Source organism: Gallus gallus, chromosome 18, assembly GCF_016699485.2.
Source record: "Gallus gallus isolate bGalGal1 chromosome 18, bGalGal1.mat.broiler.GRCg7b, whole genome shotgun sequence".
NCBI lineage: Eukaryota > Metazoa > Chordata > Aves > Galliformes > Phasianidae > Gallus > Gallus gallus.
In genome coordinates this window covers 7,059,968-7,085,987 of record NC_052549.1, presented here as the reverse complement: position 1 = coordinate 7,085,987, position 26,020 = coordinate 7,059,968, and the positions used below count along the sequence as shown (strand labels likewise).

Sequence of the window (26,020 nt, the reverse complement as noted above, 5' to 3'; positions counted from 1 at the left end):
TAGAGCGATAAGGAAGCTGGAATGGTAAATCAAAGCCTCGAGAGGAAGGATACGAAGGGGCACAAAAGTATAAATCTGAGCTGAGCAAGGAGCTGCTGGAACCCTCAGAGGGATGCGAAGAAAGGTGGTGAGTGAGTGGGGCTGCTGAGAAGCTGAACGAATTCCTTGAGTTGGGAAGCAGGGAGAGCAGCTAAAGGTCACATACTGAGGGAGGACAGGGGAACTGTTTTTCTGTGTGCAGAGTGAGAGAAGGCATATTATTTAGAAGTTTTATGTGTGTAACCCAAGCGGGCAGCTGGGAAATTAAAACTATTAAAATTGACAAGTCACCAATTTTAGATTAATTGCAACCTCCAATTCCTGGAGTTGGTTTCTGGCCTCAGTGCTTGAGAGGTCCCTGGGAGAGTGCTGGTATCTGAGGAGGGAGACACAGAAAGCATTGTCTCCTTATTTAAAAAATGGAGTAAAGCAACAAGAGACCAAAAAAAAAAAAGAAAGAAAGATATTTGGCAAGTTGTAGAGCAGATAGAGTAAATATTGCTAAAGGCAAGCACTGGGCAACGTTTCAGAGCCATCTGACTGATGGTGAAGTGGCCCTTGATATACCCCGTGGTCTTATTTTTGCAGTGTGTGCACTGAACAGACTGAAGGAGCCCTGGTGGAGCTCGGTGCTCCCACAGCCCCAACCACCACAGAGCTGTAGCTCTGGAGAGCTGTGCAGACTTCCTGCAGATCAGAGCTGGCTGCAGCAGTGCCTGGGGCTGCGCAGCTCCCTTGGAGCAACTTGCACACCAGCTTCCAGTGAATACAGCAGTGGCATTGTGATTTTTTTAAATGCCCTCTGCGCTCAAATTGCACCAACCTGTACTGTTTTACATCCACTCCGTGCTACTTGTGGCCAGCAGTAGCTGAGGCAGATGTCAGTTGCCAGCTTTGCCATGCTGATGCTTCCAGCTGCCCTGACCTCCTGCCATGCTGACACATAGTCAGGAGCCAGTTCTGTGCTCCAGTGCCTTTGGTAAGGTCAAAGTTCGTGCATCATGAACGGCAGGTTTGAGCCTTCAGACACACTTTCTCCCACACCCAGCACACATGGTGAGATCTCGTCCTGTAGAGGCTGTGCTGGTGGCAGAGATGAAGGCAGGCCTTTCCCAGGTTATTTTAGCTAAACCAGTGATTTCCAGACTTTTTTTTTTCTAGTTATGGAGATCAGAATGTTTCACACTGGGGGCCTGAACTCTTTTTACAAGAAACCACACTTATTTACTATCTCCTTGCCCATGTAAGTTCTTTGGTGCATTTTGCAGACCTTTAGAAAGAGGCTGTGTGCCTAAAGGGACCCCTTGGGACCCCCCTGGTTTAATGAAGCTATTGTTGCTCATGGCCTTGTATCTCCTTAAGCTGTGTGACAGTGAAGACGAGCAAAAGCAGAAGGATGCAGAGCTCTAAGCTCTTCTCACCTTCAAGAAATTAGGAGTACTTTTTATTTGGATGAGAATTTCAATGGAATTCCCAGGACTGATGTCCCACAAGGCTCCTCTTGTGAGGTGTCACGAGTTGCCCAGGAGACAGACTGAGCAACTGAGCCATCCTGCAAGTTTTTGAAAGAGAGATTTATATATCAATGTGTTACGGGAAAAAATACCTCTGCTCATACACATGGTAATTCTTCTGTCTTACTTTGTTTACTATCTTTCTTTCTTCCTTGTTTTCAGAGATTTAAAGGAATTTAATTAAAAAGGCAGTTTAACTACCCTCTTTTTTTCCAGATAACAAACACTAAAATAAAATGAAGTGAAATATTGGAGAGCCTGCTTTTATACCTCTTTTAAAACTGAACACAAAAGCCAAGTGAGATCATCGGGTTTATTAGGCAGGATATTTCCAGTAAAGATGGGGAAGCACTTCTGCCACCATACAAGGAACTGCTCAGCCTCCATCTGGAAAGTCACAGCCAATTCCCATCAGCTGTCTTTGGGAAGGAGGAATCCAAAGCAGAACTCAGAAGATGACTGGGACAGTGAGTGACACAGAAGTGACCATGTGGGATGTTCGGTGTGGCAGAGCTGAAGAGAGGGCACTGGTTTCTGTAGATACAGCAGAAGGAAGAACATTACATAAATGACAATAAATCTTTGGATGACAGAGTGACTGTAAACTTCCACTCACGCTGGAAATGAGGGTTCTGAGTCTTGGAGCAACCAGCTTCTGCAAGACGTTGCATCAGGAGAGCAGGGCCGGGTTCCATTGCATAACCCACACACAAATGAGCTGGCATGTGATGCTGTGAAAGAGGAGTCTGGCTGCAGTGATCATCTCCAGTCCCATGTGCTCCTAGAATACCGATGATTTCTTCCACTAGCCGTGGTATTCCACAGGCTGCTGTCTAGCTGTGATCTTCCAGAGAGCCAAAGTAAGCATTATTATTTAGGTTTTAGCTCAGCTACAATACATCATTTAGAAAAAGTCCTGCTGTGCTAAGCTGCATTCAGTAGCATGGCAACATCCAGTGTATATATTTGACTGCACTCTGCTTTGTCTTTTGTTAGCTCCGATGTCAGCAGGTAAGTGAGCAGAGTGGCCCTGAGACCTGCCAGCATGGGCACAGTGCTGGAAACTGTCTCAGTTTCACTTCTTTAGCAAACCTGGTGTTGCTGCGTTCCTCACCAGTGCCCAGCATGCTGCTGTCAGTGCATCACACCCAGAATGCACAGACACTGCTTTGCTTTGCTCCTGACTTTCTGCAGTTTCCCTGTGGCAAGCTTCAGCTGCTTGAGCTCCTCTGCTCTGTGCCATGGCTCCCTGCAGCCCCACACCTCCTTCCCTTTCCAAAATGTATTTTGAAGCTTCAGCTGTAGCGATGTGGGTGCATGTAACTGGGAGTGCTAACATCATGGTCACTACAGGGAGAAGCTGTGGCCCTATGCCCTACAGTGGAGCTCTCCAAGACATTGTGCCAGAGACTGCAGCTTACTCAGTGTGCTCCGGAATGGGATCTAGGAGCTGCAACAGCGTTTGCTTAATGGCCAGCAGTGACAGGTTTATAAATCAACATGGCACCTATTACCTCCAATGGAAATGGTAATCTGTTTTTTCTCCTAGCGGCTTCTGTTGCAATAATCATGTGCTTGCAGCCTCCTCCAGGGTACAGTGCAATGCATCTCCCTTGCAGGAGTCACATCCCTGCTGGGAGCCCCCCCAGCTCAGCAGGGCACTGAGCACCCCCCTGACTGCTGGGAGCCGCAGGTGCTCAGCACCTGAGCTCAGCCCTCTGGCAGGATATGTGCAGGTTCACTCTGCTTATCACCAACAGCTGCAGGGCAGCCTGGAAATGGAGTTGCAGGAAGGGAAGGGATCCATACGGCTGCTTTCTTTCTGCTTTTTTCCCCACTCTGAGGTATGGAGGGCTGCTGAGCGTGGTGGAGCCCTGCATTCAGAGCACCCTGTGCAGTCGGCAGCAAGTGGCCGGCACAGCAGCACCCTGGTGTCAGGTGTCTGTCTTAGCCTCTTCCCAGCAAGGTCTCCATCTAAATCAACAGAAGCTCTCTGGACTCCGAACCATGGCATATGTGTATTTTTAGAAGCCAATCAATCAGTGGTGACTGTTCAAGTTCAGGCAAGTCAAACACAGCCTGCAAAGTTACACAGAAGCACTGTGTGTTGTAGAAGGGTTGGTGAGCCTGCTTATTATTTGGCGTGCTGTGCCAAATCCATGAGCTGCTGAGGCTGGGTTCTTTTCAGAGATATCCATAAGAAGTGCAAGTATAAACAGACTGTGGATTGTAAAACACGCTCTTTTTAATTGAAGCAATAAAGGACTGTTTGTGCTTCCATAGAAGCCCTCTTTCAAGGTGCTGTGTGTTTTCCAAACTTTAACACAGCCCTGGGTTCAGGGTTTGTCATGTGGGCCTTTCTGTAGGTGAGGAAACTGAGGCACAGAAGACTGCAGATGCTGCCAAGGAGCTACAGAGACTGTGAAGTCCCAGCTTGTCTTCAGGGAAGTGCTGTGCTGGGCAAAGAAAACAAACACCTGTGCGCTGGCTTCCCTTCACAGTCTGATCAGCGGAAACAGCAGCAGAGGGGTCAGGTCAGCCTCAGGGCTCTGGGCAGCAGCAGCAGGTTGGCTTTTCGGTGGCTTGGCTGCAAGGCAGGAACATCTTGAGGCCTTTCTGGGTGTTTCTTCAAAGAGCGTTGCTGGGGTTTGGAAGCGCTGATCATGGAGCAGGTGTACAAATGCAGCGTGTCGGAACAAAAAATCACTGTAATGAATTGTATCCCTTCATGAAAAATGCAGAGGCTCAGTAGTTGTGGGGAAGCAGGCGCAGCCTGGAGTCGAGCTGGACCTCTAACATCAGACACCAACCAGTCAGAGAGCAGCTTAGAAAATGCCGGTGTTCTGATTTCCAGAGCCTCAGTTTATCCAACTTGAAAATGGAACTGATGCTTTCCTATGTCACTGACCACTCAGTCAAGAAACGTGGCTTTGGCCTCTTCTGCTTCTCTGCTTCTTCATGCCCTGCCTGATTGCTACAAGACATCTGCTCCAGAGCTTCTCGTTGGAGTCTGCACAGCTGCACAAAATGTAGTGCATGATCTGATTCTCAAATTGGGCTTAACTCATATGTGCAGTGCCAGCTGGAGGGGCCTGCCGAGTTTTTGCTGATGCATCAGAAATATATTTTTAGGAAGGTTTCTCTATAATTATCACATTATAGCTCCTTCTGGATCACTCAGAGTATAGTAAACAATTGCTATACTTGTTAGAGGTCATGAATACAGAAAAACATTCCTCTGTGTGAGGTCTGCTGTTAAATAATAACTTGTCGTTTCATGGCGTGGGGGGAGTGAATGCCCTCGAAGGGACGTGCTGACATTGTTCAAGCCAGTGATCCAGTTCCTGTAATTTACACCACTTTCTTAAAGCTGCTTCTCTGCACAAGAACAATGGATGTGCTGAGGGACAGCTGTTGCCCCGCTGCAGCTCCCAGCGCCTCGTGTGTTGATCCTCTCTCCGGTTTCCCTGCTACGCTGCTGCAGCAACACGTGGATGGCTCACTGCTGGAGGCCTTGGAGGTGATGGGCAGCTGGGTGAGGAAGGTGGTTAGCGGACAGCTGTGCAGGGTGCAGCCCCAAGCAGATGGGGAAGGGGAGTGGCATTAGAAAGCGATCACGCAAAGAGATTATTAATGAGTAATTTCATGATCAGCGAGTTGAATGAACAGCGCTCACCTCTGTGGCATCTCTGCTGTCTGGTGTAGAGGGAGCATCCGCTGCTGTCTTTTCCTCAGGGGATGCTAATGGTGTCCATGTCCTCCATCTGTCATCAGCAGCGTCTGTCTGGGACCTTCAGGGCTCTGAGAAATCCTCCTCTCTGTCTCCTTGAAATAGCCTGACACGATCAAGAACTACTTGCACGCATTCGGCTCACACAGTGCTCCATGTACAGCTTTATTCCCTTGGGAAATCCAGGCTTTACAATAATCACCTTGCTGTTCAACCAGGTGTAACATGCAGTTGTGATTTTCATAGTATAGTAGAAAAGCGAGGATCTGGCTGTGGCTGCAATCAGTTAACAAAACAGATAAGTTAGGGATCCCAGAGCCCCTGGAGACCTATCTCAAGGCCAAAGAAGAAACTGAGAAGTCTGATGGAGCTGCAGAAGTGGGGTAGAGCAGTTATCTCTGGCCAAACAGGTGACGGATGTGTCCGTTATGACTTCTCAGTCCCTCCCTGTGGCATGGGAATCTGCCCTTTAATATGTGGTCAAAAGAAAATTAGGTCTTGGCAAAAACATAGCAAATTTAAGAGCTCAGTCTGGAAGGAGCTCAGCAGGGAGGCGTAGGAGCTGACTGCAGCATTTCAAAGTCTTTCTAGAAGCTGTGGTTTGGAGAGGAAAAGGAGATGAAATCTTCCGTGTTGCAGCATGCAAGAACTCACCAGCTCTACCTCTCCAAACGTCGCTGTGACATGGCTCCACCATATTCATACTCATGACTGAGGGGATGGCAGACTCCATACTCAGCCCCTTGCTTTTCTTGGTTTGTGTTGCATGCTCCATGTTGTTTTAATGTAGTTCCTAGTATTTAATGCATTTTGATTGCTTTCTCTAATAACATCGACTGAGTGCTAGGAGCCAATCTAAACAAGCTGTGCCAATAAGCCAAACATTTCACTTCAACCAGCAAAGCGGATGCCTCTTACCCCTACTCACGCCTGGCTGTGCAAACCAAGGACCTCGCTGCTCATCAGGGAGAGCAAAGCAAAAGCCTGGTGTGTTGTGGGCAGAGCTGGGCTGTGTCCCTGTGTCCTTGTGTCCCTGCCACGCGTGTGCCATCGAGGTGCAGGTCAGGCAATGTGCAAAGCTGGCTCTTCTCGAGGGATGAATGCGGCATCTTGTCTCATGCACTTTGACAAGCTGGGTCTTGGTTTTGTGAGACCGTGAGCACCTCTAAATCCCTTTGACATCAGTGGAAGCCGGACTTCACGTTCTGCATCACTGGAAGCCTTTCCAAGCAATTAAAAAACAACCCCAGACCTCCTCCCCTGGTGCTGATCTGTGGTGTGGTGTTGACGTAAGTGTACTGGAGTTTTACTTACAGCAGCTGGGTAGTTGGCACTTTTATAGGACTTTTTAAAAAATTCTTTCTGTCTTTTGCACAATATTCCTGATTTTTTTTTTTACTCTGTTTGTTTTTCTCCCACAAGCCCAGCCTTCATGTCTGTCGTCTCAGCACTGCTTCCTGTTGTTCTCTGTGATCTCCCTTGTTCCATCTTCTCTTCTCTGGTTTCCTCCCTTTCATTTTAGCCTTATTTTCCTCAGGCTGCCTGAGCCCATCCTCCCAGAGGGGAAATGTATCTGTCTCATTCCCGTCTCTGTTTCCCTCCCAGCCCCACAGCTGTTCCCTCTCCAGCAGACCCCACTCCTGCTCAGAGCACCATCTATGTCCAACCCCTTTCCTCCATCACTGCAGGTCAACAACAGAGAAAACAGAAAATGCACCAGGAGAGGGGGGATTACAGCCCAGAAGGATCGTTCCTGCGAGATGCCAAGTGCTGTCTCACCAGTGCTCACCTGGACTGCTTGCATCTGGCTGGATGGTGGAACCCCCATCCCCAGCACTGACCATTTGTGATTTTTCATGCCACGCAATCCATCACTGCTCCTGGGAGATTTTTGCCTTTCATGCTGCCCAAGCCTGAAAGCCGTAAACTCTGCAGTGAGGATGTGGTGAGGTGTGAATGTACACTTCATTTCCAAGCGGTTCTATTCCCCTCATGTGCTGCACTTGACCAGCAAAGCAGTGGGCACCATTCTCTGTGCTTTGGCCCATGTAATTACGTGTTTTCTAGCTGTGCTCGGTCAAAAGTAATCATGGAGTTACAACCTCAGCTGGGACAGAAACCAGTCAATTTAACAAGCTGAGTTGTGTGCGATTACAGAAGATACATCCTGCCACGGATTTGTTCTGCCACCCTTTTGCTCTCCTAAGTAGAACACACTGTGGGGACGGATGGAGCCGGAGAGTGGTTGGAGGTGGCACAGTCTGCCCATCCTGCTGGGGTGAGATACCTGTACAGCTTATGGGTGTGAAGGGACTTTTCCCTCCAGAGAAGTGGGATGCATTTAGTTGCAGTCTGCATATCTGCCTCAGGCACCTCGTGAGCCCTGCCTTGGGTGTGTTTTTACAGAATTGGGGAATTATCAGATCTGGAAGGAGAATGTGCATGGGCTGATCTGCAAGCACTGCTGTCCACTTGTACCCAGCTGCAGTCGCATCCCTCGCTCTGTCCCTTCGCCTCTCCTGTATTCCCCGACTCAGGCTTTGCCTTGTTCAGCAACAAAGAAAATGCCTTCAGAAACATCGTTGCCCTGATGCAGCAGGAGGCTGTGACAGATACAGTCACTGCTGCGGAATGAGCACACAGCAATGCTGCGCTGTCTGTGCCATTATTGTTCTCTGCTGCAAACTGGAAGCGACTGAGAGCAGGGCAAGGCAGCGGCCCTTCTGTAACAGCCCCCCTGGGATGTGTACACATCTCCAGTGGTGCAGGATGTGCACAATGGGCATGGCTGGCAGCTTCTGCTGTGAGGATGATGACAGAATCCCTCCTCTGGATTTCACCTCCGTATCTCATACCCTCTCAGAGATTGCTCAGCAGTGATTGACATTCAAACTGCCTGCTCTTAAAAAACCAAGTAAGGGAATGAGAAGGGAATATGTAAACTTCCAGGGTAAACTGTGTTGAAAAATTAAAGGGTGATACGGTGGTCGGCTCCAGGCTGGTCCTGACTCTCATGGGAATAGTTATGACCTCTCCAAAGGTTCTTCTCATCAGGTTTTGTTATGGGGAAGTCACTGTGCATCCCCTCTGTGAGCAGTGAGAGCTGTGGGACTGCCCGCTCAGTGCTGCACTGACAGCTCTGCAACTGCCAGCAGCAATAGGTATGTATGGAGTGAGGGGAAAAAATCCAAAGCACAGCATGAGTTTGCATTACCTCTTGGTTATGTGGGTTACTGAATTCAAGAGCAAGTTTTAGTTACACAGCACAAACAGCCCACTTGTGAATATGTCACAGTGATGCTCTGGCACGCTCAGCAGCCCATAAAAATGCCCACTCTGCTTATACTGTTGAATTGTTTCAGCCTTTGATAAACCTTCTGTTTCAGCCTGTTGTAGATTTTAAAGCATTTCTTGCTAATGGGTTTTCACAATGTGGTTTAAGGGCTGTTGTTATTAATAAATGTAACTGCACTGAATAGTAATTTGATAAAGATGAAAGAGGCATTGATGAATTCCACTTCCCTTTCAGCTGCTGCTAGGAATTTTTTCCTCCTTCAGAATATGTTGCATTTAATCTTGATTTCCTTTTTGTTAAAACTGCTACTTTCTCACGTTATAAAGAGAATATCAGTGGAGTCGGACCAGTTGTGCCATCTTCTGTGTGGTAAAGATCCAGTTCTGCTCAGTGAATGGCAGAAATTTCCTTGCTGAACAGCAGGGCTGGCTGGGTGTCCCATCAGAAATGCCTACAAATAGCGTGTAAGTTTAAAGTTGTTTTCTTAAAATATGATTAATGGGTCTTAACGTTGATGGAAGCATTAAAAGAAAATAATTTATCCACACTTTTTGCTAATGGACTGATCTCCATTACGTTATCGTTACAATGGCCTCGTTGTGTATAAATTAATTAGGGACTTAGTTTCAGTACCAAGCAGTGTGCGATTGGCTCCAGTTGAACAGGAAACATGGGGTGTCTGAAGGCTGCTATCTACCACAACAAGGGCTCTGCTCACACTCGTGGCACACAATAATGGGAAGTACTGTGAGTTATGTTGGGCCTGCATCATAAAAGGATTGCAGGGACAATGGTGAGGAGAAATGTTAGCAGAAAGAAAACGGAAAGCTTTCTTTCCTAAGAGGTGAGCTTTGCTTTATTAGAATCCGATCCACGCAGAGATGGATGTCTTCAGAGAGGAGGCAGGTATTAATCATGGGAAATAATCTGTTTTCACAACTCGCAGAGCACGAGTTCTCTTGACAAAAAAAGATCTTCTATTTTTGGGTTGTGCTTTTAATTGAAGATGCATGAGGTCCACATGCAGAAAGGACCAAAAGGCAGTGTGAAGCTGGAAAGTGCTAAGAGACGGGGCCGTGCTCCTGCCCCCCCAGGTTGCCTGCTGTGTGACACTGCACAGCCGCTTCTCTTCTCTGTGCCTCTTTGCTTCCTCCCACTTTCTGTGCATCGTCTTTGTTAGCTCTTTTCAAGGGCTGAAGCTTTCTTGTACCTTGAGTTAGCACTGCATTTAGCTTCTCCGGATGCTATGGTAATACCATCAGAACTAACAGTCTGCCACCCAGCTCATTCTCTCAACTCATTCTTTTGCGAAGCTGCACATCCTCGTGAATAAGCAGCTCAGGGATTTATACAGAAAGCAGCAATGTGGATCTGCCTCAGACCTTAAGTATAACTCAGGAGTAAATTCAATGAAATTCAGCAGGAATACAATAGGTATTTGTTACAGGGGAACCGAGACATTCAATACAAAATACCAGAATGCTACTTGCAGTAAAGTTTATAATACAAGACAAGAAAATGGTGTGATGTCTTGCTCCTTGCACATTGCACTCAACTTCTCCCTTGGGGTGACTGTGCTACGTTATAATCAGTCAGTTTTCCTGGACTAATTTCCTTGCATAGTAGGTTATAAATAATTATTATTGGTATTGCATGGAGTCTGTAAGTTCCTGAACAACCGTGACCGAATTCTTAATTTGCCAATTACTGATACAATGCATGTGTTTTTGTGATTACTTTAATTATGTATGAAACGTATGTAATTGAAAGAATACAAAGTCATCTTTTTTCTTTCTTTCTTTCTAGATTCACAGACTGATTGGAGGACAGCCCACCTCTGACCATCTCTGTGTTTATAAATCCTGTTTGGACTAACGTGATATTCAGGGGTAAGCACTTGTTTATACAGTTTAGCAGTGTTAGCCCCTATGTAGTCTCTGAAGACAATTCCAGTAGGTTGTCAGCATCCCATGGGCCACATTGTGTGCTGTAGGAAGATTCTCAGCAATGAAAATGCAGTTTTATCCTTCTCAAAGTGCCCCTTACCAAAGTCAGCCAAGCATCCAGAAGCACGTACTCTGAGTGATGGATGCAGCATTAATATTCTACTGACTTGCTAAGCATACAAGATAGGCCAAGTCTTTCCAGAGGTTTCAATTTCCATCATGTCCCCCATTTCTTTTGGCTGAACCATGCCATAGTGTACATCCAGGGCTTGACAGCTCTAATTTCATAGAAGCCAATGGACTTGAAAGATAATCTATTGATGTGTGAGAGAGAGGAATCAGGCCTGTGGCCAGAGTCCCATTGACTTCAGTGAAAGCAGACAGTGATGCAGTTGCTGTCACATAGGTCTTGAGAGCAGACTGCTTTAATAACTTTGTCCTCAGGTGCCCAACTCAGTCATGGTGCTAAACAAATGGAGCACACCTACCCGACCCGGGCTGCTGGATGCTGCTGGGTGGTCCAAGACATAGATATTGCCAGTGAGCACAATTGCTCTTGCAGAGCCAGTACAAAGAGCTCATGATGCAGTCCAGCTTTCCTTCTCTCCTTCTTTCAACAGGAACGCAGGTCTTGACCACACACACTGTCAACACAGGACCTTGGACTTGAACTTTGTGCCTCGGACTTCAGCTTTGTGAGCCCTCAGACAGCCCTTCTGCAGCTGCATCAGGCCACACACAGTCACAGCTCTCAGCTGGGAGACGACAGGCACAAAGCTGGCACTGGCTCTGTGATTACTTCTCTGCAAAGTCAAACAGGTGAGCATACGCTGCTGGTGGCCTAAGTGCTTTTGTTTGCCTTAACACTGGCCTTGAGCAGCAGTTAAGTGCAGCTGGCACTGGCCTCAGGAGGCATCAATCACCTGCTGCTCCTCATAAGCTTTTCTATACTGCATAAGAAGCCATGTTCTTGCTCTAGTAGTCCCAGAGAGCTGTGGAGACAGCACAGAAGCAGCATGAAACTGTCTTTCTGATTTTATATCATTGGTAAGCTGTGTTGCAAAGGCTGGCATTGCTCAAGAGTTACACACACCACAAACTCGGTATGACGTTGCGGAACATTGGTGTCCTGCTCTCCTGGGCTCCTTTTATAATACCAACTAGAGAGATTTTCCAGGACAAATGGAAATTTGGTCCTTGAATTTGTGATTATGTATACAAACAGGCCTCAGGCATGCGGAATTTGGCCTATTTGACCAATGCTCTGAGGATGCTCTGCTGCTTTTTCTCTAGAAAGCAAAGGCAGTTTTGTGCCCAACAGAAGACAGTTCTTCTTGAGTTTTTTTGTTGGTCTCCTCTGCTCCCTTCCTCTGCAAAGGGGTGTGAAGGGGTGGTGCAGCATGTGGGTTTTAACTGGACACCATCCCTTTAATGTGGAGTTGTGTTTTTTTTTTTTTTTTTTTTTTGCAGGGCCAAAAATAAATGCTAGTGAAGGAATAAACAGACGTGAAAAGAAGGCTTGGACACTTGGAGGACAAGACTGCTTTGTGTTTCCCAAAGCAATAAGCCTCTTCACAAGGAGGTTACTCTTTCAGAAAAACACGGGTCCTGTGACACTGCCAAGGTCAGTAGGTGCCCAGCAGAGCAGGGAGCATTCAAGGCAGACGTGGTTTGGGAAAGGGGCATATTTGCTCCCATTGAAAGAGGAGAGAGGAGAGAAATTTACATTGCTCTGCCATTTCAGCTCTTTCTACAGGGTTTGAACACGCACCAGTTTGGCAGCAGAAGGCAGCTTCCACCTATCTCAGATGGCAACGTAGCCCCAGCACTGTGGCTGTATCACTCGCATGCTGGCTTGGGAAGAGGGCAGTGCTGCTGCAGTTCTGCAGCTGAGGAGGCAGGTAAAGAGAGGACATGCATCACATGCAGAGTCCCGGCAGTAAGGCCTGGATTTCTCAAGGTGCTTTGCATTTTTCAGAAGTCCCTTGTGGACGTGGCTCTCTTCTTGTGCTGGTGCTGTACGAGCACTCTAAGCTAGGCCTCTGCTACCTGTCGGCGTGTCTCGGACCGGTCAGCTGCAGTCTGGATGGGCTTTGCTTTCTGCAGGAAATAGGCAGAATTCAAAGCAAATAGCTTGGTACAGACACCTTGCTTTCTGGTAAGCATAATTGGTTAGCAAAGTGCTGCAGTGATCTCAGTGGGGGTAGGAAGCTTTGGACTTCACTTTAGGGACTTAACTCATTCTCCATCCAGTGCAGTATCTTTTGAAATGTGACTTTTTAGGCTCTTTATTGTCTCAGTTGGCTACAGAATGAAAATGCTGGGTAATATTGAGCAATGATAAGATGATACAGAGTCTGTCTCCTGCACAAAGGGAAGTGCAGTTCTTTCGCTGTCTCTAAAGCACCAAGTTGTGAGTCATCCAAAGCATCTGAGGACTCTGGGTAAGAAACATGAGCTTTTAAAGGCACCTCATTAGGACTGAATCTTCAGCACCGTCTGTAGTGACACACCAAAACATACTCATCTCAAAGAGGGCAAATGTTGAGAAGTTAAGGGAGCTAATTAGTGGAATCAGCTGCACTGCAGATCTGAGGAATTGAATGTGATGGAACTTGGATTCCAAAACCAGCTGAAACATGCAGGAAGATGAACCCTGACAGGAAATGCTCCAACCCCAGTGGGATAAATAACCAGCCCCAAACACGTGGAGAGCATTAACTGACATGCAGAAGTTCTGATTGGCATGAGGGTATTCTGCTGGCATGCAGCTAAGGATTGAAATCAGATGTCTGGAGAGGAACTGCTACAGAATACGATGCTCTGCTCTGCTCTGCTCTTTGATGGAGGCCATCACTCTTATCACAGGGCTGACAAAGCAGCTTACCCTGCAGGTCCTGAACAGCCACCACTCCAGTGACGTGTTCAGTGCAGCAGTTCTGGACCTGCCTTATGAGTTACTGCCACTGCCACAAGGATGGCATTGGAGAAGAGTGGTGGAGCAGAAGACTGAAGGCAGTATTTGCCTCAGTCATCCAATTTGAAGCTGCTGGGATGGGAAAGGCAGAGACAGGATGAAAAATGTCAAAAGTGAACTTGTGAATTGGACTTGAAAAGGAAATTAGAACAGATGGCAGAGGGTTTCAGCTAGAGAAATAAAAAGAGGAGAAACGTGGTCATTATGGAGTGAGAATGGGGTTGAGATTAAGACCCATCCACATATGGTCTAAAAATGAATTAAAAACACTTTGTCCACATTTTCAGTAGAGATGATCGTATTGAGCAGTGGGACAAAGACAAGATTTCTAGTGGGAATATACATAAGGGAATGAAAATTATCACATGTAAGGTGGAAGGAAAAGCATGAAGAATTCGGTGTGCTCAGGTGAAGGTGCACTGGCAGATTTCCATCCCAGGATTTGGCACATTAAATGAGTTCAGCTTAACCTGATATTTCTCTTTGATGACTGATTATTTTTTTAGGCAAATGAAATACAGGTGATTTACTCTATCCAGAATCTGATATTATACCACAGGGGAAATTACTCGTTGAAGTTGAGATGATGGGGATTAGTGTGGATGGTGAATGCAAACCTGTTAAAGTGCAGAGGAAAGGGGAGCTCTGAGCAGAGAAGAAATGCCAGACAGAGGCAGTCAGTAAGTGGAACTCCTCAGGAGTCAGTGTTGAGCTCACTCTTGCTTCTTTCATTAACGAGTCTGGCACAGCAGTAGGAATGTAGTAAAGAAATCTGCTGAGGACACGGGCTTTGTTAATACAGAGGATGATCGGAACATCAATCAGCAATGAGTGAATGACAGAATTCATCTGAAATAGAATAGAGAAAGTATTAAGACATGCATTTAGAAATTAATAACTAGAATATCATATTACTTACTTGAAGATGACAAAGGCAGGGGGGTGGAAAAAAAACCACAGAGAATAATTCGCTCCCAGGGATGACTGTGAGCCACCAATCTGATATGGAGAAGCAAACACAATCCTAGAAGGTACAGGTTCACTCATGTTCGAGGAAGATTAGCAGGTACAGAGAAGGGCATTGAGGATGATCAGAGGGTTTGGAACAAGAGGAGACTAGAAGAGTTTCATTTGTTTAGTTTTTCAAAACAAAGGCTAGAGGAGATAGGATTGTTTTCAGTAAATATATCTGATAGGTAAAGATCAGAGAAAAAAGAGAATTGTTTAAACTACATTATGATGCTGGCACAAGAACAAATGATATTAAGGCTGAAAATTTTAAATGAAGTGCTGGGACAACCTGCCAAAAAGCACGATATGATGTAATTGAATGTAACAGTAGGAGGCTGGATCAGTAATCCAGAGCCCTGTGTTCCTAGATAACTTCTTTTTTGGGAAGGGAATTAGCCACAGCAGCTAAATGCAGGGAATGGAAAGAACAGCCCGGACCAACACCACAAAGGTGTTCCCAGTGATGGAGCAGTGCGGTGTGTGGTGCCTATATGGAGTGGTTTCTTTCTTAGTAAGAAGACCAGGCCGCAGTGTGTGCTGCTGTACAGCTAAGTGCCAGCTGTACCAGAAAAGCAGTGTCACTAAAACATTTCGCTGTGGGTTTGAGCTCTTGCTTTTTACCCACAGTGTGACCGTCTTTCACCTCCCAAACCTAAATATACATGGCTGAAAGCACACCTTCAGGAATGGCTGTCCCAGCACTGCCAGTGGCTCGCAGGCTGTGCAGAGGCTGGAAGCAGGCAGTGTGCTCGGCTCCCCGCTCTGTCCCCTGGAGCTTTCCTTTTCTGATGCCCTGTTAGGCAGAATGCCCACTCACGGGGAATACTGCTGTACCTCTTTGAAGAGAAGCAGTAAAAAGGCTTTTGGCAAAGCGGCCTCTAACCAGCACCTCTTAAATGAAGCTGGCTGACATACACGCGTGCTGCAGTGATGCCCCTGCAGTGGGAAGAGCCCCCTGACCTCAGGGCACGGGACCTGCTGGTCCTGCAGCCCCTCTGGAGCAGGGGCTGAGCAGCAGCTGGTGCCGGGGGCTGGGGCTGCTCTGCTCTCCCACAGGTCTGCACCAGGTGCCCCACGCTGCTCATCCGAGGGCAAGAAAATGCAGCTGGCCAGAGTCCTTGGGTTTGGAAGCAGCCCCACCAGCTAACAGGAGGGCCTTCCCTTTTCCTCCCCCCAAGAGAACTGGCAAATTCAGCTCTTCAATGGCACGAGCTCATCTCAGCCTTGCCTATAAATAGATAAATGAGATTCCTCCAGTCCCAGTGAGCAATTCTGACATCCTCCCTTTGCCTCGCAGAGAGCTGAGTCACAGGCACTCTGCACTCCAGTCCCTGCATTACTTACATGGTCTCAAAGGAAATTTTAACACATCCAATGAATCATCAGGGATTGGATCATGTTTAAAGTTATTCCAGTGGCATTTCCCTTCTATTGTAGCAAGTCTGCCAACACCTAAAACTTTAGCTAATCTGGACTCAAAATGCATTGAGGAAATAGCATGTTGACATACACAGCTACTAATACAAATAACTTAAAAAGTTCTCTTAAATCTGCATCAACAAATAAATGACCCTTAGTGGGTTCCTTTAGCACTTCGGTCCTGCTAATTTTGTCAGACTGCTTTGTTTTGTAGCTGCTTATTTAAAAGAACTCAAAAGTTGGAAATGTTTTAATATTCAGTCTTTAGGTCCCTAATTTAATCTCCTGCAGGTTTCCTGCCAAAGTATTATTTGCACTGAGATGGAGCTTGCAGCCCTGTGCTCGGCCTTTCACAGAAATGCACATGTTCCTGTTCTTACCCACGATAAAAATAAAATGCCTGCAAAGCAAGGACAAAACCAGAGTGGTGTTAAGTATAAAACACACAGAGTTATCTGCCGGCTGCACGAGGCTCTGAGCTCCAGCATGAAGCTGTATCTCCTGATGGGGCACTGGCACTTGTTACCCTTCCTTCTCCCACCCGGGACAGTGTAGTCTGATTGGCTTAAAGCAACACAGCATCTGCAATCAGAGGAGGTCTCCTTCTGCCTCAGAAACAACTGAAGAGTGCAAAACTCTCCAGCAGAATTTGGGAGCTGTGAAACAAATAGAAACACATTTCTCTCTGTTGGTTTTCTGGCTTGCCTTGCTGTATCTTAGAACTTGTTGGGACTTTCCACTCATCCAGAATCCGGTTACCAGACTCTCCATTTGAATGAACAAGAAATGCTAACATTGGCTGGCTTGCTGCTGTGCTTTAGTACTCTGAGACCTGAAACCTGGCTGGTTCTTTTGATAACCCTAGGAATGCTGTGTCTTATTCAAATCACATCTTTCTAACACCTTTTCATAAAGCAACTCTCTGCCTGTGTGTAGACTGTTAACAAGCATTTGTGCAACACATTCCAGCATGAGCTGCAGTCTCTCCATGAGATGATGTGGCTCCTACACTGAGGCTCACTGGTTTATTTATCAGCTTAGCACAGCACAGCTTTGCTTGACAGTGTTCTGCCAGCTGTTACTATACAATAGCACTGGGAAAGAAGATCAGTTTTGGCTCTCAGTGGAATTGGCCATAATTCAGCTACCTGTTGACAAATTATGATTTATTTAACAGCATAAACTGTAATATTTGTATAGCTGATAGTTTTCACCCTTCCCTGCAGCTGGAAAAAAAAAAAAAAAAAAAAAGAAGAGGAACTCCCAGAAGTTCCTCACTTGAAACTGAAGTTTGATTGTAGTAACGCCTTGTACTGCTGTTTCTGTGCAGGAAAAATGACATCTCTAATGGACAAATCAGTGGTGTCTGTGTGATGCTGGAAGAGGGCAGGTGCGTTGATAGGGATCACACAGCTTCTTGCTTGGCCTCCTTCCTGCAGCAGTAATCTTTGCCATGTAGTGAAGGGATGGAGGATGGCTGGTGGGGCCTCCCGAGTGGGGCTGTGCTCTGAGCTGCCATGGGGACAAGGTGCAGTCCAGGCCTCCAAGTTCCCCGTAATGCAGCATGCAGGATGTGACCTCAGGAGTGCTGGGGGTCCTGCTAAGGAGAGCCGCCTTCACAGAAGGCAAACGAGGTAAGTCAAAAAAAAAGGGGCTTTAGAATAATTGTGTAGATGGCCTTGTTCCACCTGCAGCAGTGAGCTTAGTGTAACTTCTCAGCCCGCACTCCTGCCTGTGCTGGGAGTGGGACAGTGGTGTGGCTGCACCAGGTTGGTAAGGGCTACTTCCATGTACTGCATGCTTCCGAAATAGGGGCCAGTAATTCAAGCCAAATGACACAGCAGATCCACAACATAAAAAACAACAATTAACCTACCAATTTTTGCTCATGCCTTTAAAATACGCTCCGCCAAACTGTACTTCATGACTATCTCTCAGGAGGGCCAGATTCTGTAGGACATGTCCTCAGCTTGCAGAAAGAGATCATTAATCATTAGTGTGCCCTGGTCCCTGGCTATTTTAATCACTGGTGAAATACTCATGCAGTTCCCACTCCTAAAAATGGTATTTGACTCCAATGCACATGATTTCCTTTGGCTTCCTTTCCCCATTTAAGAGCAAGCCATAACAGCCTGGAAGTACAAGCACTGGAATCCGTAGATTTGCTTCTCATTCGCCACAGAGCCAAAGCTTGGTACTGCAGGTAGCATCTGTGCTGACCAAAAGATCAGAATATATTGTGACTGGCTGTCTGTGACAGCCCTTCTGCCTACAGACTGATGGTCAAACCCTGTCCTTTGTCTGTGTGCTTGAGACTCGTGACATCTATTCATTTTGCTGAGGTTTTATTTTGTTTTCTTTGTCTTTATAGAGAACCAAATCTCAACCAGTACCAACTGGGCCCCAGAACAGAGTCCTGCTCTTGGGAAGGCTGTCCTGGTTGTCCCACCAATTCTCTTAATTAAACTTGATTGACTCTGGCCTAATTAAAAAGACACAGACCAGCAGTAATCTGCTAAAACTAAAGGTTGCTTGGCAGCTTGGATTTCTAGTTTTGCTGAAAGTAGTTTAAAACATGAAGAAAGTTTGCCTTAATTACCATATTTCCTCCATGAAACAGCTATTCATCGAAAACTACAGCCAAGTACCAAAGGGCTCCAGTGAAAGAAGGCACCAAATTTGCCTGCAAAATGTTATTTCCTGCACTGGTCTAATTCAGATCATGTGGCTGACATGCAATTTCTATTTGACTGAAAGCACCACATTAAATTATTCCAGGCAGATGTTGTGCACTGAAAGCAGTCGATAACATCACAGGGCAATTCAGAAAGGCCCTGTGCAGCCAGAGACTCCTTGCAGCCTGGAACATGGGTGCTTGAAAGATGCTGGTGCAATTGCTTTGATGTGCAAAGAAATATGAACAGTGGCTCAAGCTTAGTACATCTTCTGCTATCCATGCAGAATTATCTGCATGCCAGAAGGGGATGCTTTGTTTTGGCAAGGTCTATTGAAATGTTCATACTACTTACTTAGCATATGCCAGGGATGGCAACTTCAAGAAGTCCAGGGCAGCACTTAAGCAGAGTAGAAGTGGATGGCATCACTTGAGACTGACTGAAAAAATCATGATTGCCTGTGTATACTTTTCAAAACACATTTATTATAGGAATTTCTGCATTTTTCCAAGCCAGACTGGAGGTGCTAAATGACAGTGAAGTTTCAAAAGGAACAGCCAAATTTGTCCTTGAAATCGTAATGCTTTGGCCTGGGCACACAGAATTGGACTCACAGGTCTGCCCAGAATGCCCTGCAGTGAAATGGAGCAGGAATCCCACCTGCAGGGCATGCAGGAGCCCTCCTGCCTGCCAGCCCCTGGCCAAGTACCAAGTGTCCCCACAGGGCTCTGCACCTGCCCTCCACTCCAAGGCTATTGGAGGGGTGTGTGACTGGGAGAGCTGTTTTGAGAACAGATAGGATAAAAATAACACCAACTCTTCTTGCTCTCCTATTCACCACATGCAGTCACATATATGAAGGGCTTCTTCCACAGAGATGCATAAGCAGGAAATTGTGGCTTACCAGAAGGTAGAAGACACAAGGTTATAAAGCACTGGTAGAGTTTGTCAGACATTTATATAGGCAGAGTTCCCATAGCACATGAGAGAAAGATCCACTCATCCATGCACCGGCTTCAGGACGGGCTGCAGGATTGCTCTGTGTGCATCCCCTGCATTCGGAGGGCCCCTTCTGACCTCCACATCCACCACTTGGCTCTCTCCATGGGTCAGAGCTGTGATAGGAAGAAGGTGGGCAGGCTCAATCCAGTATCACAAAGCAAAAAGGGGTTTATTTTAGCATATAAATATTCTTACTTTGAGTATGATGTGAATACTAAAGATAAAAATTGTAACGTAGGAACAAAAACCCCTTCTGGATCTTCCTGTTTCCGGTACTAAGAGTCGGTGGTTGTTCTCCATCCTGGTAGTAGTGGAGCTGCTTCTGTTTATTCCATCGGTAGATAATGGGTTAAAAGCAGATCAATTCCAGCCACACCGGGGGAAACATTCAATTCCTTCCATCTTGTTTCGGTATCAGGTGAAGACACTGCACTGGCTAAATGAGGAAACAGTCTGCGGCTTCGTACGCAGGGCCAGTCTCAGAAATCAAAGGCATCAAAGCAGAAAGTCCTGAACCAAACCACTCCAAAAGCAGCGGCCTGCAAGGCAGCCCTGAGCAGCACGGGTTTCTTTGCTCCCAGCCCATCCATAGCTGACAGAAGGGTGCCTTTCTTGTGCCCTTTACCTCCCTTACCTAGTCACACAGCCGCTGGGACCAGGATTGGCTTTTAGGGCTTGCTTACACAGAGCAGTTGACTATTCTGCAATAGCTGCTGCAGGATGACTTCATGTGAACGCGCTCATTCCGCAGCGGCTGTTGGAGCTCCTGATTCATACCATACCTTAACTGGAGTCGCGTCAGCAAGTCAGCGTGCATTACAAAGTTAAGCAAGACCTGGGACCCAGTCTGGGGTTTCTAGTCACTTCTCCTTTACATAGAATTCAGCTCTAACAGAAGCAGTTGAAATGTTCCTGAGAATGACAAATAACAAATGAGTAATTCTTGCTCCAGAGCCACGTAGCCCAATTAAAAATAGGTAAGTGATGTGCAAAGGCAAGTCTGTGCAGTCCGGGGAGAGAGAAGGGAAAAAAAGAAAAATAGGCATGCATTTCTAATCTATTGGCACAGCCACGTGAAGCAGAATTCATTGATAAACATACCAATTAATTGGTACACAAAGCCCTTTCAAAAAGGTAATGACTAAAGCAACCAGACGCTGGGAAAAGGACAGTTACTGTTGTGGAGCCAGCTTAATTTGGTTATCCATCTCCCTTGGTAGAGTTATTAAAGGGGGAAAAGCTTTGAACACTGTTGTAGGGTTCAGTGAAAATAAAAACGCAACACATACAAGCTCTCAGAAATGCAAACAAGGTGTTAGAATGCATGATGGAGGATAATTGAATATTACAGTTCTGTTTAACAAATTGCTTCTCTTTGTGCAATTACTGCATCTCCGTCTGCCCTAAGCAGGAAAGAAGCTCAGAATGAGGCGATGGGGATGAGCAGAGAGCTGCGATGACTGAGAGCAGTTCAGCAGGAAGAGGAGGAAAGCAGGGAGTTAGCAAGGAGAGGGCAGTTCCCAGCGTAATGAAAGGCATTAAGTCTAAAACCACCAACGCTTTCCCAAACATGAAAATTGAATACTGAGAGAGAAAAGAAAAAAAAAAAAAAAAAAAAGAAAGAAATGCAGATGCAATAATGTAAGAAGCTAGCACACATCACTGTCCTGGAATCTGAGAAAACAAGCTTTTTAAATACTTCTGACTGAAAGCATTTATGGCAGCGCAGCCCTGGGATGTTAGAGGAAAGGACATGAGCAGGAGCATTGCAGGATGGAGCCCTTCTGTCGGCAGGCACACAGCTGTGCAGGACAGGGGCGCAGTGACAGGCAGGCGCTGCCTGGTGGGGCAGTCGGTGCTCCCTGCTGCCCAGCACGCTGGTGATGCTGCACGGCCACCTTCCCACATCCCGTGACTGTCCTGCAACCAGTGGAGTAATTTCTAATGCTAAGTAAAGGACCGGTGGCTCGGGGTGCACCCCCCCCTGCTCCCCAACACCTTGCTCTTAACCAGCCACGCTCCTGCTGGAGTGCTGCGGTCAGGGGTCGTGTCTCCAGGGTTGGTTTGAGAACGTCTCTGGCTGCATTTTGATGTGATAGCCAGAAATGAGAGACAGATACAAGAGGGAGGGAAAGTGCTTGGTTTCTTTCATTTCTCTCACTTTGCCTTCCAGTTCTCATGCCCTGAGATTCATGCAACAGTGCACTCTCCATACCACAATTAACAGTGAATCTTTTCCAATCCACTCTGACAGAAACTCCTCCCCCAGCCTGTAACACCACTCCAGCTTGCAAGCAAGCCTTCCCAAAGGCAGACCTGCCCTACCGTGCTCGCCCTGCGCCCAGCACTCGTGCTTACCTTCCAGGCCTCCCTGTGCCGGAGGTCACAGTTGACCATTGCAAGAACAATAAGGATTTTTAGGGGCATTATGACTGGGTTAGTAAAACACAGCTGCCCCTGAAAGTCCCTCATTTTTCTTGCTGCCGCTCAGTCCCCTCCACGTCCCTAGGAGGGCAGAGGTCTGATGGGCTCCTTTCGCTCCAGCATGGCTCTGCCACCTCATGCTGGCTTTGCTGATCTGCCAGCAGCAGCCCAGCCGTGCTGACCGGCCGTGACACAGGCAGTGGAGGTCCAGAACTGCTTTGTCATCACTGCAGGCTCCCTCCTAAGCAAACGCTGCGCTGCACTTCAGCATAACGCCAGATGGCTCGTCTGTCACTCGGCAGAAATGCCATCAGACAGAGCGCACCTCACCGTAAGCAACCCTCAAACGCCCCCCAAATCACCAGGGCAAAATGAAGCAATGGCCTGTCCTGCCAGCACTCAGTGCACCGCACTTTGCCCATTAAACACAGGGATCCCAGCGCCGGTGAGCACCTGCTGTGTGTGCACTGTGACGCAGCCCCGCGGCGGTGGGAGGGGGTCACAGCGCCCGCCCAGCTGCACGAGCAGTTGTTCTTGATTTATTAATAAAGCTGGGGGTTCAATTAGGTAATTGCCACTGATTTCTCAACCGCTTTCAGTTTATGAGATTTTTAAGAGCTATATTTTTCCTACTAAAAAGGTGCCAAGTGGTTGGCTGGGAATTTTCAACCTCATTTACAAATCCTCTTGGAATTCCCAGCCCAACCCAGCATGTTCATAGGGCAAGGAGCAGCACTTTTCTTTTAACTCCTTGGTAATTTGAATGTTGATGGCAGTGGACTCAACAAAATCCATAGGCAGATTCCCATGGGTGCTCCTGCCCTGCTGTTTCCCTGAGCTCGCTGTGGGGTGCTGGATGGGCACACCAGCCCCATGCATGCTGTGGGAAGCCCCGTGGGCTGGGCAAGCACTCTGCCCTTGAGGACAGAGCTCTGGGAGCTGCTCTGGGGCTCCCGGGGCCTTTGGAGCAGAGCAGGGAACCACTGAGGACTCGCAGCACTATTTTTTTTCTCCCCCTCTTGCATTAAAAATGCCCTGCCCCTCAACGAAGAACCCATTCCCAGCAGTTACAGGTTAGGACAAACACGACACTGTCTCCATAACCCACAAAGTGTGCTACGAGCAGCCATCTCACACGGCTCGGGTGCCCCTGTCCGGGGCAGGCCCAGGCGCTCTGCAGGGCTCACTTGCGCTGTGTTACATCCAGCCTCAGAACAATGGGGCTGAGCTGCAGAGCTGCGCCGTGTTTGGAGTTGCTGCCGTTCAAACATGCCATCTCCAGGGACACGGACGGGGCCGGCGCAGCTGTTCTGCATGCAATGGGAATGCTGAGGTTCGGGCAGCCCAAGGTCCCGGCCACGTGCAGCACAAGATGAATGTCCTCACCTGTCTCACCAGCGAATGATGCTCCATGGCAGCAGCCAGCCTGGCACACAGCAAATGCCTCAGCCCCTCTCATTGCTGTACGAAGCCACACCTAATTTTCATTTAGAATTTCTTCTAACGCTGGGAAGTTAAATGAAAGCAACCATTATGCCCTGATTTGGTAATAAAACACGAGCTGTGATTCTGATCCAAACATTATTTGCATCTTTAAAAAAATAGAAATGTAACAGCAGTATCTTAATAAAAAAAAAAAAGGAGGAGCCCCCTGAATGCTGATGACGTTGGTGTCCTAAATGAAGCATAAAAGCCAGATCCTGTGAGATGCAAAGCATGAGTCAGAGTGTCAGCAGCCCCACACTGCAAGCAGCGCTGCTGCTTCATTCGTTTAAGGAATCAATTCCTTTGCCATGAGCACCAAGTAGTTTCTACGACTAAAATTAAAATGAGATGCGTGCCGTTATTATTTTCAAAAGGTTCTTTTCTTTTTTCCTCTTGGAATGACAACAAACAGCTCTCTGTAGTTGGAAGGAACCCCAGGTAAGGACCAGGTCCCCGCAGCACTGCTGTTGCGCTGACTCAGAAGACAACCCGGTGAGACCCTGCAGGGAACCTCCCCAGCAGCACAAGCAGATGGAGCTCACCAGGGCAGAGCACAGCAGGCAGGTGGACTCACCGCAGATTTCAGCCCGGTTAGGCTCTCTCACCCTGATTTTGTTTTACTTGCACTGGGTAGCTGGCAGACTCCTGCAGGATGGATGTGTCCCGCCCTGGGGAACCCCCCTTTGTGGAGGGTTTACGTGTTCCTTCTTGAGCTGGAAAAGCAGCACACGGCTCCGTGTGCCACACAGGGACGTGCTGCTCCTGCTGCCACAGGAGCACGGCCAGACTTCAGCATCAGAGCACGAGTCCCTGGGTTACAGTGAGGTCAGGGGGAGGATTTGGGACTGACGGCTTTTTGGCCTGTTAGATTTGAAATTCATAAAGCACGAGAACAGCACAGAAAGAAACCAAAGGTAGGAAGTGAATGCAGTTTCTACAATTCCTCCAGCTTTAGTCATTGAAGAGGATTGTTAGAAACGCACAAAGGGCCGTTTCCCTCAATTTTTTCAGTGTGAATTTCATCTTGACAGTTTCATTTCAGAAACAAAAATTGAAAACAAATTGTGCTATACACAAAACAAAGGGGCAGATCCTCATCTGGAATAGACTGGTATTACCAAATGAGTAACACCCGCTCACAGCAGAGGCTCTGGCCCTTGTGACAGCGGCTGCCTGCTGCCATCCTGCTCTGCCCGGCCAACAGCCTCAGCCTCTGGTTTCAGCTGGCCGCAGAGCTGACTCCAGGTAGCCTGCTGGAGACAAAGAGCTGCCTTCAGAGCTGCTGAGTGTGCACAGTGCTTCAGGGACCCCGTGTGCACCCTGCTCTCCAGAAGTGGGGCTGTTTCCAGGTGGGCGAGCCAGAGGACGCAGCACCGAGAAAGCAGCCGATGCCAGCAGGGCCCTGAAAGTAATGAGCTGCTGTGGAGAAATACTGGCAAAGCAGGCTTCCAGAATCCAGTTATTTATGGGATTTACTCTCTGAAAAGAAGCATTTCTCAGATTTTTCTTTCAAAACCAACACTGGGCTGATCATCATCTTGAAAATTAGCAGAGGTCCCCAAGAAAATATTAACTGCAGCGCAAGACAACGAATGCATGCCTGAATGTGGTCTGATCTATGCCAAACAAGACCTGCCCCAAGAGAGACTGGCACAGCACAACTGTGCCTGGCATTTGGGAAATCCCTTCAGCCACAAATGAGTTACTAATAGGGCATAATTAGCTTTGGGTCCTGCCACCACAGTCTCACTCTGATCGGGCTGTCCTTTGTGCAAGCCCAAGCGTGCTCTAGAAGTCACCACGCCAGCTGGGTTCATTGCTTCTCTCACCCGAAAGGAAACAAAATTACACACATTGGTTAAATTCAGGAAGCTTCTCACTTTGCCAGTTATCAGAAGACATACTGACTGCTGCTGTCTTCAGTGGCAGCCCGGCTTCCAAGCAGAACATCAGGCTCTCTGTCCTCATTGTGCTGAGACACTGAAACGAACACACAGCCGTGCACTGGTGGAGGAGCACCCATCTCCCAGGGCTGACAAGGGGTGGTTTTGGCCATAGGCATTTTACAATTCATTTCCTTTGAATTCTTTTGTTTGGAGCATCATTTCTCAGCTCTTACACCTCTGCCACCATCAGCAAGAGCTGGGAAGCCAGAGTTATTTTTAGGGGATGGTACATTTAGGCCCTGTTAATCTTGACTGGTCCCTTTGAAAATGACAACGTTGGATAATCAAACACATTACACAGAGTTTCCATGGAGCCTGCTTGGAAAACTACCCTCCCACCTTTCAGCAACGGAGGGGCCAATAGTTCAGATAGCAGCATTTAATACTGCGTCAACTTTCCTCATTACCGTGACCTCCCTAGCATTTATATGCAGAGACCTCCCAGAAGAAGGAAATTATGGCACCTAACTGACTTTAAGTATATAAAATAGAACAATTAGTCATCAAAATGTCTTCTAGAAGCTCCATACTATACCCATCCCAAGCAGCAAAAGACC

At 47.3% G+C, this 26,020-nt stretch overlaps 1 protein-coding gene, 1 long non-coding RNA gene and 1 other non-coding gene across 22 annotated transcripts in view; 1 reads left to right on the top strand and 2 right to left on the bottom strand.

Annotated features, from left to right (window-relative positions):
• LOC107052235 overlaps positions 1-21,234 on the top strand; it is a 77,816-nt gene extending 56,582 nt beyond the window's left edge. The window contains exons 5-8 of the long non-coding RNA XR_006931754.1: positions 1,770-9,042; positions 10,385-10,467; positions 11,145-11,343; positions 11,995-21,234. This is a non-coding gene — a long non-coding RNA (uncharacterized LOC107052235). The remainder of the gene's footprint in view (positions 1-1,769; positions 9,043-10,384; positions 10,468-11,144; positions 11,344-11,994) is intronic.
• Positions 19,072-26,020, bottom strand: part of RAB11FIP4 (RAB11 family interacting protein 4) — a 125,033-nt gene continuing 118,084 nt past the window's right edge. For 17 of the 20 annotated variants that reach the window (XM_425379.8, XM_025141761.3, XM_040649766.2 and 14 more), the window contains one exon: positions 19,072-20,520. The gene's annotated coding sequence lies outside the window, so the exon portion shown is untranslated. Of the gene's footprint in view, positions 20,521-23,418; positions 23,539-26,020 lie in introns of all 20 variants that reach the window. The other 3 variants (XM_040649758.2, XM_040649759.2, XM_040649764.2) reach the window with 2 other exon arrangements.
• Positions 21,998-22,093, bottom strand: MIR365-2 (microRNA 365-2). The gene has a single exon (NR_031551.1). It is a non-coding gene; the product is annotated as a microRNA 365-2 (primary transcript).